The sequence below is a fragment of the Scyliorhinus canicula genome, chromosome 11, assembly GCF_902713615.1.
Source record: "Scyliorhinus canicula chromosome 11, sScyCan1.1, whole genome shotgun sequence".
NCBI classification, from domain to species: Eukaryota; Metazoa; Chordata; class Chondrichthyes; order Carcharhiniformes; family Scyliorhinidae; genus Scyliorhinus; species Scyliorhinus canicula.
In genome coordinates, this window is record NC_052156.1 from 134,386,200 (window position 1) to 134,402,143 (window position 15,944).

Below are 15,944 nucleotides of genomic sequence, written 5' to 3' on the forward strand. Positions count from 1 at the left end.
CACAATGGCGCGGGCACTTAGTCCCGGGAGTGGAGAATACCGCCCATAGCCTTTGCAGTATCCAGTGCCTTCAACAATGTCCTAATTGAAGCATACAAACCTTTCGCAGGGTTTGACCAGGTAGGTGCAGGAAGAATGTTTCTCCTGTCAGGTGGGTGGGGGGAAGGGGGGGCGTCTGGAACCAGGGGATACAGACTCAGAATAAGAATTAGGCCATTTACGATCGAGATAAAGAGCTGTTTTTTCACTCAGAAAGTGGTGACTCTAGACGGCTGTGGGAGGCTCAGTCATTGAATATATTCAAGACAGAGATAAATAGATTTCTCGATATTAAAGATATCAATGGATATGGAGCGAGTACAGGAAAATTGCATTGAGCTGATGATCAGCCATGCTCTTGTTTAATGATGCTGTTGGCTTGATGGCCAATTGGCTTTTCCTGCTCCTGTTTCCGACATTCATAAAACACATGGGGCAGGATTCTCCCCTACCCGACGGGGCGGGGGGGGGTCCCAGCGTAGCGGAGTGGCGCCAACCACTCCGGCGTTGGGCCTCCCCAAAGGTGCGGAAGTCTCCACACCTTTAGGGGCCAAGCCCTCACATTGAGGGGCTAAGCCTCGCCGGAGTGGTTGGCGCCCCGCCGGCTGGCGGAAATGTCCTTTGGCACCATGCCAGCCGGGGCCGGCAGAAATCCGCGCATGCGCCGGGGCATCAGCGACTGCGGACGTCATCCCCGCTCCGCCGACTGGCGCCAAAACCGGCTCCAGCGGCCTTTGACGGACGCTGGCCGGCATCGGGGCTGACCGAAAGGCCTTCGCCAGTTCGCGCATGCGCCGGTGCGTCAGCTGCTGCTGACGCCACCACCAGCGCATGCACAGTAGGGGGGTTCTCTTCCGCCTCCGCCATGGTGGAGGCCGTAGTGGCGGCGGAAGAAAAAGAGTGCCCCCAAGGCACTGGCCCGCCCGCCGATCGGTGGGTCCCGATCGCGGGCCTGGCCACTGTGGGGGCACCCCCCGGGGACCGATCGCCCCGCGCCCCCCCTGGACCCCGGGTGCCCGCTCGCGCCGCCAATCCCGCCGCCACCAGAGGTGGTTCAAGCCACGGCGGCGGGAGAGGCTTCCCAGCGACGGGACTTCGGGCCATCGCGGACTGGAGAATCGCCGCAGGGGGCACGCTGATTGGCGTAATTCCCGCCCCGCCAATTTCCGGGTGGTGTAGAATTCCGGCCACGGCGGGGCCGGGATTTTCGCCGGTCCCGGGCGATTCTCCGACCCTGCCGGGGGGGGGGGGGGGGAATTTCGCCCATGATGTGAATCAAATTGGCTGAAGATTAACATCATTGATGCTGGGTACCTCAGGAGGAGGCTGAGACGGATCATCCAATCAACACTCCTGGCTGAAGATGGTTACAAGTTCTTCAGCCTTATCTTTTGCACAAATGTGCTGGGATCGCCCACCGTTGAGGATGGAGATATTTGAGGAGCTTCCTCCGCCAATTATATCCAGACTTTGTGTCTGTGTAGATCCGACCTTTAATCTACCCCCAAAAATACCTGTCAACATCTGAGCTGATGACTGAGGGCATGAGAGCAGTAACAATGTTTCTTCTTCATCGCTGTCTCCTTGTTCTTCCACCGCTGCCAAACCTGTTGTCTGAAAGTAGAAAATAGCAAAGGTAAGGTGGTGGTGAGGGGAGGTGGGGAAAGCACCAAATGCGTGCTCACACCCTCTGAGCCTGTAAATTAGAAGAGATTGCAGCAGGAGCAATAAGATGTACATGAGAAGGGGGATATGGTATAAGCATATCATCATCTTCAGTGGTTTGGGTGCTGCCACTATACAAGGCCTCAGTCATGGCTGCTCCATCTCCTCCGTGAGTTTAAGAACATGCAACTGTGCCTTTCCTGCACATGTTGGTTCAGTTTGTGTTGCATCTTGTCCTGCGGGAGAGAAGGTACCATGTCAGTGGGTGAAATGTGTTTGTATGATGTTGCAGTTATCAGTCTGTCCGTGTGCTCTAGCTGTGAGGCCTACACTGATGCTTAGTGTGTAAGGATGTGGTGAGACAGATTGTTAGGCTTGTGCTGCGATTGATGGGGATTGATGGTCAGTGAGTGATAGGGGTGTGGTGTATTGTGGCAGGTGGGACAGTTGATGCGACATGGCATTTGAAGATGCGTTAACTAACCTATCAGGTGTGAGGGTAATGAACTTCTGGTAGCACTGCACTCCTGATTATGACCTCCACAGTTATATCTTCCCACCACCTTCTGAGAGTCTGTCTGATGGGCCTCCTGCAATATATGACAGTTCTTGTCCTCTACATTCCTTCAATCAAGGTCCCCAGTGGAGTACTGGAAGATCCTGGAGTCTGCGCTTTGCCATAATTCTTGCCCGTGTCTGCGTGGGTTTCCTCCGTGTCCAGAAAGACGTGCTGTTAGGTAATGTGGACATTCTGAATTCTCCCTCTGTGTACCCGAACAGGCGCCGGAGTGTGGCGACAAGGGGATTTTCACAGTAACTCCATCGCGGTGTCCATGTAAGCCTTCTTGTGACACTAATAAAGATTATTATTGCTCACATTTTCTTTTCAACTGGTTCCAAAACTTACTGCCGTCAGAGTTCACCTTCCCATTAAAAAGGTCTGTACTGGCTCTAAGTTGTGCCAGCCTCTCACAATTTGCAACTCTGCTCAGGCATACAACTGCTCAACAGGACAATTAAGTATGTGTGCTTCCTGCATCTGAAGCAATGGATGCTAGCTAATTGCACATTGTGATCGCCTTGCCATTTTGAATTTTTTGGCCTGGGTGGCTGCAGTGCAGCAGTCTTTGTTGTTGTTCTTCCTTCAATGTTAAAGAATCACTCAGAATGCTCAGAACGAGAGTCTAAAAATTGAATCGATGATACGGGAAATACCAAGTTAGAACTCTTGACCTTTCATCAGCTGACAAACAATTCCATTCAGCTTCAGCAATGCGATGGGCCTCATAGTTAGAAGTGGCTTCAAGGATGGTACTTTTTGTATGCTTTCCCGTCTTGAGCAAGTCTCTTTCTGCTCTGGGACACTTATTTTGCACTTTCAGAATTGACTTTAAGCAGTCTATTTGAGATGTATTTTCAAGGGGTTACAGGATCAGGATCTGGGATGGCTGGTGTCCAATTTTCAAAGGGCCAAAGGGGCAAAGGGAATGCAAAAGTCATTCAGCACCAATTACCAGCTCTTCAAATTCATTGAGGAACAGTCCAGCACAAAATTAATTTTCAAATTTATGTCAACAAACGCAAACAGCCTGTTGCAGGTTAATGTACAGCAGCCAAGTTCGCCATGGGGCTAGTTGAAGTATATCTGTTTTTGTTTTGTACCTGTTTTTCTTAGCATCTACTTGTGCCATTGAGAGTGCTGGATTTTCCTTCATGGCCTCATTGATGCTGCCAGTCTTCTGATATGCTGCCTGCTTTGTCCATCAAGACAGCAGCAACCTCCAAGGTGGCTGCCACCTGTCTTTGCTGCTGGCACCAGGCTGGCAGCTCCCTCCTGCTGGAGGTGCTTGGCACCTCTAATTGAGTGCCTAGCCGGCTTCGGTAATGGGAAATTAACAATATTGTCATGAGAATGACATGGCTCAAACGAGAGACTGGGACTGGAATTCCTCTGGGTGTCGGGTTCCTGGTCCTGCTTTGACAAACAAGACTGATCTCTTTTTGCTCTCCACCAGGAATTTTCAGTTGTTAATGCAACAGAAAAAATCTTCTTCAGGAGTCATTCACCTGACATTCACACCACATGACCAAACAATCATAGCTGTGCCTTAGAGTGATGATGCCTGACACATTTTTGTTACGAACTTCTACGTCAGTGATCATGACTTGCCATCTGGCCTTCATTAGTTGTCTTTAGCAGCTGACAGCTGCTTTTTCTTAATGTGGTGTGAACATGCTGTCCAGGTTTCACTGGTCGTTACAATGATAGCATTCTGAACTTGGTCTACAGCAGTAGACAAACACCTGGGTTGGGATTCTCTCAGCCCTGAGCCGGGCCGGAGAATCTCGGCAACCGGGCCACTCCCCCCCCCCCCCCCCCCCCCCCACCCACCCCCCGACGCCGGCACGCGATTTTCTGCAGAGTGGTTGGTGTGGCACCTGTCGTGGGCTGCTCTACGTGGTCGGCCCACCGATTCTCGGCCCGGGATGGGCCGAGCAGCCGTGGTGGAAACGCTGATTCCCACCGGCGCCGTCCACACCTGCTCTCAGCCGGTGGGAACTCAGCGTGGAAGGGTCGGGTGGCGCCCTGTGGGGGAGGGGGCTCCGACCCCGGCGGGAGCCTCCGATGCGGCCTGGCCCGTGATCGGACCCCACCGATCGGCGGGCCGGCCTCTCTGGCTGGGGGACTCATTTCCTACGCACTGCTCCTGTAGTCCTGCGCCATGTTGCGTCGGGGCCGGCGCGTTGAAGGAAGCCACTGTGCATGTGCGCGATAGCGCCGGCGCCACTGCGCATGCACGGATCCCACGGCGCCCAGTTCACACCGGATCGGCAGCTGGAGTGGTGTGAACCGCTCCAGTGCCATGCTTACCCCCTGTAGGGACCAGAATTAGTTCTGGGAGCAGCCCATTCACGCCGTCGTAAATGCGACGCCGTTTACGACGGTGTGGACACTCTGCCGCGGGATGAGAGAATCTGCCCATGATGTTGAGTTGCACTAAATCTGTACAATGCTCCACATAGGAAAGGTCAGCTTGGTTCACATCCTGCCCTGAGATTTAGGTTGCAATGTATGAAAACACCATATTGACGCCAACAGTAGTGAAGAAGTCATCTTCATTTTGTATTTGTCGATGGTTACATTATACCCATGCTTCAGGAACCAGCAGTGTATATGCACTATGAAAACCAATATAAAATAATTTTTCTCATCCTGTCTCTATATTTTTGTCTTTTTATTTCTCTCTCTCTTTCATTCTTCTATCTCTTTCTCAATGACAACTATAAACAAATGGCAAAGATGCGTCTCTCCTTGGAATAACACTAGCGTTTCCTGTGGCTAATGTCACTGAATGCATCAAGGAATGCATTTTGGCCTGTTGCACCATTTCCCTGGTATGCTTCAAAAGCGAGAATGCATTTGCAGACCAGTGGAATCATTAATTATCTAATACGTGAGGGTATTGTAGCTCAAAGACATTCATTGAAATTTCATCTCGAAAGTAAAGGTCATAATTTGGGGTGACGCACAGAGAGAACAGCAAAGAGGGAGAATCGTGCAGTATTTATTAGATTGTGAGTTTCTGCATTTTATTGACAGCAATCGGGGGGGGGCTGTAATACTCCTTTTAATCCTTTCATCTGTAACAATGCAGAAGCTCTCCGATGATACTACATTCTGATTGTTGTGAAGCTGTCTTTGAAAGTTTTTGCTCATTCTGCCACTGATTTATTTTCAAGAAGTTTTCTTTTGCATTATACGCAGTTTACCTGTGGTATACGTCTAGGGAATCTGTCAAGAGGCGAAATGTTTCAGTTGGAAAGTAAAGATGCAGGAGTAATAAAAATAGTGGCACGTATGACTTGGGAGTTCAGTTTTTACTTACCCTAAATGTGGGCTTAATTATACTATTTGCATAACTTTTTAGTGATTATTTAAGCAAAAGTTCAGAGTTTGTTATTCCTATCTGAGAAGGTTCCAGCACCACCAAATTGGTGTGTTTTTGAGCCATGCCTGTCATAAAGGCCATGCCTGAGGTTGTTATGAGCTGCTGTAGCTATGTATTAGCAGCTGCTGACAGTTGAGAGAATTCCTAACCAATGTCTCATACATCCCTGTCCATTTAGAACGGGCAACACAAGGACCAGCGGTGGGCAGATGTGAGTCGGAGGTGGTCAGTAGCTATGGGCAGTACCGCTTGGATGATGGCGTGACAGCTCCAGCCATGCTCAACTGGGTGGATTTGCACAGCCTCAGGCGTCACGTGCAAGGTGGGTCTTTTGGAAACAGCAATAGGAGGTGTATGGCCAAATATTGGGGTTCCCTAAACCAACTTGGGCAGAGGATGGAGGAGTACATTCGTGAAATGTGTTCAGTAGTGTCTTAGGCAAGCAAGCACATGAGCATCTCCATTGAAATGCACATGGCGTCATGCCGAGTCGATACACTGACATGCACAGAACACATAACACATTTTGTAATATTAACCGGTCAGTTTCACTGGTGCAAAGGTTCATTGACAGGCAACTAGGTGCCCCCCAACAGCAGATTCCCCCAGATATGCAAGCATCCCATAAAAAGGCAGGGTAGGCAGGGATGAGGTCCAGGATGTCACCTCACATGGGGCACCTTTGTGATCGGCCGTTCTCTTGACTCTTCTGTCTGAGGCCCTCATTTCTACAGCAAACCACTGTGACCCAGGCTACCCCAGCATCAATTCCAGTCTGTGGATTCACATGCATGGCTTTTGTAAAGCTTCTGTTCACTGGTTAATCCTCAATGTAATGAGTTGGTTCATGGTATTACCCTGATTTGTGTAATCTCTTTGTTGAGAGGGCATTAAGGCACAAGCATGATAAAGTACACATGCAATGCAAAACTGGGTGGTTGGCCACACTGTGTGGTTGATGCCCTGCTCCATAATGCTCTTCTTGCTGAGGTGACAGTGGTTATAGGGACTGTGCCTCTGGTTGTAGGGTTGCACACGGAGTCGGATGTCATTTCTTCAATGGTTGACACCTGTCCCCTTGCAGCCAATCATTTAACCTTCCCAGAGGCATGAACAGCTGTGGCATCTGTGATTGCATCTGAATGAAGGCATCATAGCAATTGCCAGGAAACCTTGCAGGCATCTACAGAAATCGCTTGGAGTGGTCGTACACCAGTTGGGTGTTGAGGGAGTGAAGCCCCTTCCTATTGATATGTGCCTGTGGCTGCTCTCCTGTGTGTTGAACACCACACAAGTGCAGTTGACTACACTCGACATCTGAGGGATTCATGCCATGGAGGCAAAGCTGTGCCTCTCTGGGTCTCTGAGCCAGAAGACCCAGTTTCAAGTCCCACTCCAGGACTTGGTGGCCAAGGAAGATGTACTCATAGTGTGGCCAAACCGGTCGAGTACCGACTTGTAAATGCTTTCTATTATTGCCAAAGGCAGGTAGGAGGAATGGGAGAGATTCCTGATCAGCCGTATGATAGAAAGAAAATTGGAGGTTCCACCAATACTACTCAAAGCTCCAGACTGCAGCATTCAGGTTAGAGAACATCTTTGACTTTTGTAGTAGCCAGATTGCTGGTGTGGATCTGATTGGTGCCAGTGGCACGGGGTTCAATCCTGGTTCAGGCGGAGGTGGATTCAGGAATTGTCTCCTTTCTCTACCTGTGGTGGATGCCGTGGTTTTGTGCAGCAGACCTGCCTTCAGATAGAGAACTCAAGAAGAAGATTTTAGAGTCCACACTGGGCCCCAAGTATAGAATGTGTAGTCTGCCTGTTTGAAAAACTTGACGGGCTCCCAATCATGTTTTCCTTCTGTCCCGTTGGCTAATTCTGATCCCAAGAGGTAGGGAGTGTCTCTGCCACCTTCCTTGTCCACCGATTCACCAGAAGGTCTTCTCAGTCAAACTAACCACCCACTATCCCACATTTGCATTGTCATCTCACATCTCAGGCTGTCCCCTTTTTGAATTGAACCACCCTCATCACAATGGCTGTATGTTGGTTGAGCATTTGAGACAAGCTGACTAGTTTCTCAATGCCCCAAGTTCCTCGTGGAGGCTGCATACTTGACTTAATAACACCACTTCTCTGTCTCATTATGGTAGCATGTAGATTTTTAAACAAACATACAATTACTGGTTTTGAAAGGATATTGTAGATATACAACTTGATCGTTTGTTATTTCTGTGGAGAAAAAAATGATAAAAAGTTTCCGTTTCTGGTACTGATTTGAACAATCATGCGTATTTACAATCTCTGCATCTTGTGTTGAAATTACCTTGCAGTAGGAATTATGTTTAAAACAGCAGTGAAGCTGTAGGAGAACCTTTAAAGGAAATGCTGAGGCCACAGCATGTTGCAAAATTCTGTATTCAACTCAGTTTTCTTTCAAAACTTGAAACAATATCACTACGTTAGCTTCCACATGAAATTCTCACAATCTATGTCAGAACGTTTATAATCAGCTGTCTGAATTATTTGAAAAGTATTTTGTGAATCTCTGCCATTGTGATACTGTTCCTTCAATAGTGGAGCACAGGCTAAAATTCAAAAGCAAGAAGGCTGTGAACAGTTTTTATCAGAAATCAATACCGCCTTGATCCTTTTAAGTGTTAATGATGCATGGTTACTCTGTCAACATTCAATTTGACACCGATTTTCCACACACTCTCCACACTGTGAGAGTCCTGTCACCTGTGGCCCATGGGTTCTTTCTGATCTCCCACTGTTTGATTTTCCACTTTACGCGTACGGTCTCTGCCAGGTTCTTCGGAGCCCAGCTGCTGACGTTTGATCAGGTGCAGCTCTGGAAAAACACAATAGTCTCATGAGTTCAGAGAACCATGAGTTGATGTGTGGGAATGTTACAACGGTTTTATAATCTGTTTCCAGTCTCAGGAGAGTGATGCACAGAGGTTCATCGCCTCCGGGAGCCCTGTGTCCCTGCTGATATTTGCTGGTGCCACCACAATTGTAAGCATCACGTGTAATGTGGAGACCAATCAGAAAATTATTCTGTTACCCTTGCTGAGATTTCAGGCGAGTGCCATTAATGGAGGGGAAAGCAATGGCACATGTTTAATATAAAACAATGTTTACCGAACCATAGTCAATTTATTTTATCGCCTTTCTCTCCCTCTCTCTCTCACTTTTGTTTTCTCTCTCTTTTTGGCCCTCATTGCCTCTTTGACCCTCATTCACTAAGACAATAAAGAAAAGCATTGAGTTACCTCATGTCCACTTTAATATTCCTTTTTGGCTCAAGTAAGGGTCTTCTGAGAGCATGAACCTGAATAAAAAGCTTTGTTCATCCAATACCATTCGGTGGTCAACATAAATCATTTTTAGGCTGGATTTACTGGCTGTTCACACCGGCGGGAAATTCTGGTCCCACGCCGCACACTGGTTGCCCGGCGATGAGGGGAGCTGACACCGGAAAATCCCATTGACAACAGTGGGTCCGGTAGATCCCGCTAGCGGACCGCCTTGGCCACGAAAAACACACGGCGGAATGGTGGGCAAATCCCACCCAGGCTTTTTCAAGAGTTTAAAATTACTTTTAACTGATTGATATTTATTGTCACATGTACTGAAGTACAGTGAAAAGTATTTTTCTGCGGCCAAGGGAACGTACACAGTACGTACATAGTACACAAAAGAATAATCGACAGAGTACATTGACAGTGGTGCATGAAATGAAAATGAAATGAAAATCTCCTATTGTCACGAGTAGGCTTCAATGAAGTTACTGTGAAAAGCCCCTAGTCGCCACATTCCGGCGCCTTTCCGGGGAGGCTGGTACGGCAATCGTACCGTGCTGCTGGCCTGCCTTGGTCTGCTTTAAAAGCCAGCGATTTAGCCCAGTGAGCTAAACCAGCATCAACAAATAGTGATTGGTTACATTACGGAACAAGGCCCAACAAGAACAGCATAGGGCGTCATGGATAGTGTTCTTACAGGGAACAGATCAGTCCAACGGAGAGTCGTTGAGGAGTCTAGTAACTGTGGGGAAGAAGCAGTTCCTATGTCTTCATGTGCGAGTCTTCAGACTTCTGTATCTTCTGCCTGATGGAAGGGTCTGGAAGAGGGAAAAGCCTGGGTGGGAGGGGTCTCTGACAATGCTGTCTGCCTTTCTGAGGCAGCGGGAGGTGTATACAGAATCAAAGGGAGGATGGAAGTTTGTATGATGCATTGGGCTGAGTTCACCACACTCTGCAGTTTCTTGCGATCTTGGGCCAAGCAGTTGCCATACTAGGCTGTAATGTGGCCGGATAGGATGCTCTCGATGACCCATCTGTAGAAGTTTTTGAGAGTTGATGCAGAGCTGTTGGGCTTTCTTGACTGTTGCATCAAGTGAGTGGACCAGGACAGACTGTTGGTGATGGTGACCCCCTGGAACTTAAAGCTATCGACCATTTTTACTTCGGAGCCATTGATGTAGACGGGAGTGTGGGGGGGGGGGGGGGGGGGTTGCTACGCTTCCTGAAGTCGATGATCACTTCCTTGGTCTTTCCAGCTTTTAGAGAGAGGTTGTTTTCGGTACACCATGCAACCAAGTGATTTATCTCCCTCTCGTAGTCTGATTCGTTGTTGTTAGAGATACGACCCACCACAGTCGTATCATCTGCAAACCTATAGATTGAATCGCGCCACACAGTCCTGTGTGTACAGGGAGTACAGTAGAGGGCTGAGCACACATCCTTGTGGGATGACTTCTATGCAGATTTACGAGTGTAGACTAGAGATTGTGTGAGATTGGAATATAACAGGAGTTGACCAATTAGGATATCAAGCCTACCACATGTTTTATCAGTCAGGATGTAATATTGTTGTATGATTCAGAAAGTGCTAGGAACCAATTGTTACGTGAATAATATATCTGGGGTGTCACATTCATTGTTCCACTGCAATCATGTGCAGCGTAACAGTGTATCAGTTTATCGGTCTATCAACCACATGGAGAGATACAAGAAATGCATTTGATGATGTTGGTGAATTTTGAGTCTAAAGTGTTTTTAGTTCTAATTTATAACTGGGAACCAGGAGACACAACAAACTTTGTTTTATCTTCTTTATCCATTCTTTTGTCACTTCCAGACTCAATGTTGTCCTGATCCTTCCCCCTTCATAAATCGATTGAAAAGTTGCTTTGTGTGGTGAAGTTTTTCTTGAATTTGTATTTGAACCTCCATCGCTCAGAATCTGAGGTTATGTTCTCTTGTTGTTGATCTTCCTGTTAGAAGGAAAAGTTGTTTTCTCTCATCCCAATCAATTCTGTTCACTATTTTAATCACCTTGACGGGATCATTTCTTAGCCACCAATCCCCCCCCCCCCACCAAACTTATCTCCAGAAATTATAAGCCAACTCGATCCAGTCCCTTATTGTTACTCAATCCCTTCATGTTAAATATTACTCTGTTTAACCATTGCTGGACCTCCTTTAAGGTCACTATAGTACTACAACAGGGGAACATCCAAAAATGCCTACCTCTTTGCAGCAAACCAAAATTGGAGAAATAAATAATTGAAATTCTCAAGCTATGATGGTGATTCAGTTAAGACTTACACTGCTGGTTTTCAAATCCCTCCCTTCTTCAGCTGTACAACTGCCCGAGGTTTTTGGACTCCTCCAATTCTGGCCACTTAAGCATCGATGGTTTTAAACACTCTGCTATTCGCAGCATTGCCTTCAGCTGCCTTGGCCCTGAGCCCTGAATGTCCTTGCCGAGACATCTCCACTTCTCTATCGTTGGTTCTTCTTTCACACCGCGACTACTTCCTTCCCCAAGCTTTGATCATCAGTCCTAATATCTCAGAATGTGGCTCGGCATCAAATATTGTTTTGTAACACTCCTGCAAAGCGCCTTTGGATGCTTCATTGGTGCTATTTAAATGTAAGTTGTTGCTGAGTACAAAATATACCTGTTGTTATATACTGTTACAAAATATACCGGCTGCTGGGTATAAAATATGCCTACTATTTCGAGGGAGCAGTAAACACGTGTGACATGCTACATCCTGATAATTTAGAAATTCTAAGATGATTGTACCGATGCTGATCCTTTCTCCACGAACACCACACCCTCCCCCGCATAGAACATATGCTAACTAATTTGATGTGAAAATGTTTCTCTCCCTGCTGTAAATAATCATAATTCTGTCTGACACATGGGGCCTTTATATTTTCACATTAAACCTATCATTATTTTGTCCTTAACTTGTATAACCTTGGCCATGTCTTTAAATGTAGAGACACCCAATTTAGCCTTAATAGTTAGTAGATATGGAATATGGAAATATTGATAGATCATTGAGTCCTGGAACGGTTACAAATTTTGTTTTCCATACCATGAACCAATTTAATTGTTGCCTTCAAACGTCATGGAATTTGGCAATGAAATTTATTTGCAAGAAAAGATTAAAGAGGTGTGTTTACTAGAATCCACTAAATCTGTTATAACCGATACTCTTATCAAGAGAATTGGTGTAGTTCAGGAGCCCTGCAAGTCCCATACACAAAATATGTACTTTATCCTGCTGAAGATATCCGACAGAGTTTATTAAATAACATATGTTAAATGACTTTTTTTTAACGTGGATTATTTTCAGCCTATGTGGGGTCCTATAAATACTTCAAGACAAATCATGCATTACATGATTTGCATGATAAAATTCTGTAAGCAGCCAGAAAGTGTCTGTGATACAAAGCTGTAAATGACACTATAGTCTATGCTTGGATGTGGTCCGTCGGCTAATTTAGGTTAAAAAGGTTCAGCAGGACTGGCTTTGTAACTCAGTGGGAAAAGGTACTGCATTGGGTAGTAATAAGTCCAGCTGACAAGAAGGGTCCATGTTTAACCTCTGATCTGATCTAAATTAGCTAACTTTACGCCAAGGGGCAGTGTGATTGCTGTATTTAGCCACCACATTCCAGGTTAACAAGGAAAACAATTACCTAGTAACCATTCGTGCAGTCCATGTTCCTGGATGCGGGATGAAAACAAAATTCACCTCTGCTGTGATGCCATCACAATTAAAAAGGCTGTTTACACCAACTGTCTAGTCTTGTGAATGAAGATTGTGCGTGGGACGCTGCTGCCACAACATTACCTTAGTAAACGCCCTATTAAATTCTGCAGTAGAGTACTGTGCACCTGTATGGCAAAGGTCACCACACATAGACACATAAACACACGCACACATAAACACACACATAAACACACACACACACATATTCACCGACTGACAAAAACCCACAAGTTAATTGAAACCATCCGTGCTGCACCTCACTTACTATTCCAGGATGACCTGTTCCACCCACTTACTGCGTGGCTTCCAATTCAGGGGCCTGGACAGAGCCAAAGTCCTGAGCAAGATCTACCAGGAGACATCCTTTAGATCAAGAAATGAGAAACACAGCAAGTCACTAACAAGTTCCTTGTGATAAAACGTACTTGCTAAACAGGCTTTTTAAATTCGCTCATGGATGTGGGCATCACTGCTAGACCAGCATTTTGTTGCCCATCCCTAATTACTTTTGATAAGGTGGTAGTGAACTGCCACAGTCCATGTGTTGAAGAGACACCCACAGTGCTATTAGGGGTGTGGGGGGGGCTTGACTTTTGACCCAGCAATAGTGAAGGAGCAGCAATATAGTTCCGAATCAAGTCAGTGAGTGATTTGAAGGGAAACTTACAGGTGGTGGTGTTGATTGATTGATATTTATTTTCAGATGTACCGAATTACAGTGAAAAGTATTTTTCTGCGGCCAAGGGAACATACGCAGTACGTACATAGCAGACAAAAGAATACTCAACAAAGTACATTGACAATGGTACATCAACAAATAGTGATTGGTTACAGTGCGGAACAAGGGGCCAACAAGCAATACATGAGCAAGAGTTAGGGCGTCGTGAATCGTGTTCTTACAGGGAACAGATCAGTTCGCGGGAGAGTTGTTGAGGAGTCTAGTAGCTGTGGGGAAGAAGCTGTTCCTGTGTCTGGATGTGCGGGTCTTCAGACTTCTGTACCTTCTGCCTGATGGAAGGGTCTGGAAGAAGGCAAAGCCTGGGTGGGAGGGGTCTCTGATAATGCTATCTGCCTTGCTGAGGTGCAGAGAGAATCAAGAGGAGGATGGCAAGCATGTGAGATGCGTTGGGCGGAGATCACCACACTCTGCAGTTTCTTGCGGTCTTGGGACGAGCAGCTGCCATACCAAGCTGTGATGCAGCCAGATAGAATGCTCTCTATCGTACATGTGTAGAAGTTTGAAAGAGTTGATGCAGACATGCCAAATTTCTTTAGCTTCCGTAGGAAGTAGAGAAGTTGTTGGGCTTTCTCGGTTGCTGCACCAACATGAGTGGACCAGGACAGACTTGGTGATGGTGAACCCAAGAACTTAAAGCTATCGACCATCTCTACTTCGGAGCCATTGATGTAGATGGGGGTGGTGGGGGGGGGGGGGGGGGGGGGGGGGGGATCGTCCTGCGCTTCCTGAAGTCGATGATCAGTTTCTTGGTCTTTCCAACATTTAGAGAGAGGTTGTTTTCAGTACATAATGCAGCCAAGTGATCTATCTCCCTTCTGTAGTCTGTTTCCATACATCTGCTGCCCTTGTCATTCTAGGTAGCAGAGTTGGTGAGTTTGGAAGGTGATGTTGAAGGAGCCTCGATGAGTTGATGCAATCATCTTGTGGATCGTACACACTGCTGCCACCGTGTGCCAGTGGTGGAGAAAGTGAATGTTTAATAATAATAACAATAGTAATAATCACTTACTGTCACAAGTAGGCTTCAATGAAGTTACTGTGAAAAGCCCTCAGTCGCCACATTTCGGTGCCTGTTCGGCGAGGCCGATATGGGAATTGAACCCACACTACTGGCCTTGTTCTGCATTACAAGCCAACTGTTTTGCGCACTGTGCTAAACCAGCCCCTTTAAGGTGGTAGATTGGGTGCCAATCAAGTTTCAGGACAAGCCAGGCCCCTGTGTAGCCTACCGCCACCATGGAAACCTCAATACAACCCTTTATGCACAAATGGAGAGAAACAAATAATGCTGCACGTTACCGAGGAGAATTCCCTCTATAGACTAAATGGTGGAGTAATCACCTTAAACTCAGTAAATGAGGAGACTATCACTTGCCTTCAGGGATTTGTATCACAAAATAAATAACAAAAATGAAGAATGGTCTTTTGAGCAGGCTGCTAAAAACAACCACGTTGCAAAAACTACCTCAGCATGAAATGGAGGGAAAGACTGAGACAGTTGGAAGAGAAATGCAAAGGATTCAGTACCTTCAAATAAAGCCAGCCAATCACCACAACAAAGTGTCACCATGCAACTGTTCCTCTGCATAGGTCTGAAACCATTTCAAATCCTAGTGATTTGGATTATGTTACTGGAAGTACAATTCCTAAATTTGAACAATAGTTAATATACTGCGTACTTAGCCCCCTACTATACTCACTGTACACACACGACTGCGTGGCAAAATTTGGTTCCAACTCCATCTACATGTTTGCTGACGATACGACCATAATGGGCTGGATCTCGAATAACGACGAGACAGAATACAGGAGGGAGATAGAGAACCTAGTGGAGTGGTGCAGCAACAACAATCTATCCCTCAATGCCAGCAAAACTAAAGAGCTAGTCATTGACTTCAGGAAGCAAAGTACGGTACACACCCCTGTCAGCATCAATGGGGCCAAAGTGGAGATGGTTAACAGCTTCAAATTCCTCGGGGCACACATCACCAAAAATCCGACCCCGGCGGGGGCACCTCCCCTGTGGCCTGGTCCACAATCGAGGCACATCGATCGGCGGGCCGGCCTCTTGGGCTGGGGGCCTCCTTTCTTCCGAGCCGACTCCTGTAGCCCGCGCCATGTTGTGTCGGGGCCGGCGCGGAGAAGGGAGCCACTGCGTATGCATGCGTTGGCGCCGGTGCCACTGCGCATGCGTGGACCCCGCGGCGCCCAGTTGACGCCGGGATTAGCAGCTTGAGCGGTGTGGGTTGCTCCAGTGCCGTGCTGGCCACCTGTAGAGGCCAGAATTGCTGATCCTGAGGCCATGTTGACGCCGTCGGGAAACGTGATGGGGTTTACGATGGCATCAACACTTAGTCTCAGGATCAGAGAATCCCGCCCAACATTTCTAAATTGGCAGAATGGTCACCTAATTGGGAAATTAATTTCAATGTAGATCAGTGTGACATGGTGCATTCAGGTGGGAAGAATGGGG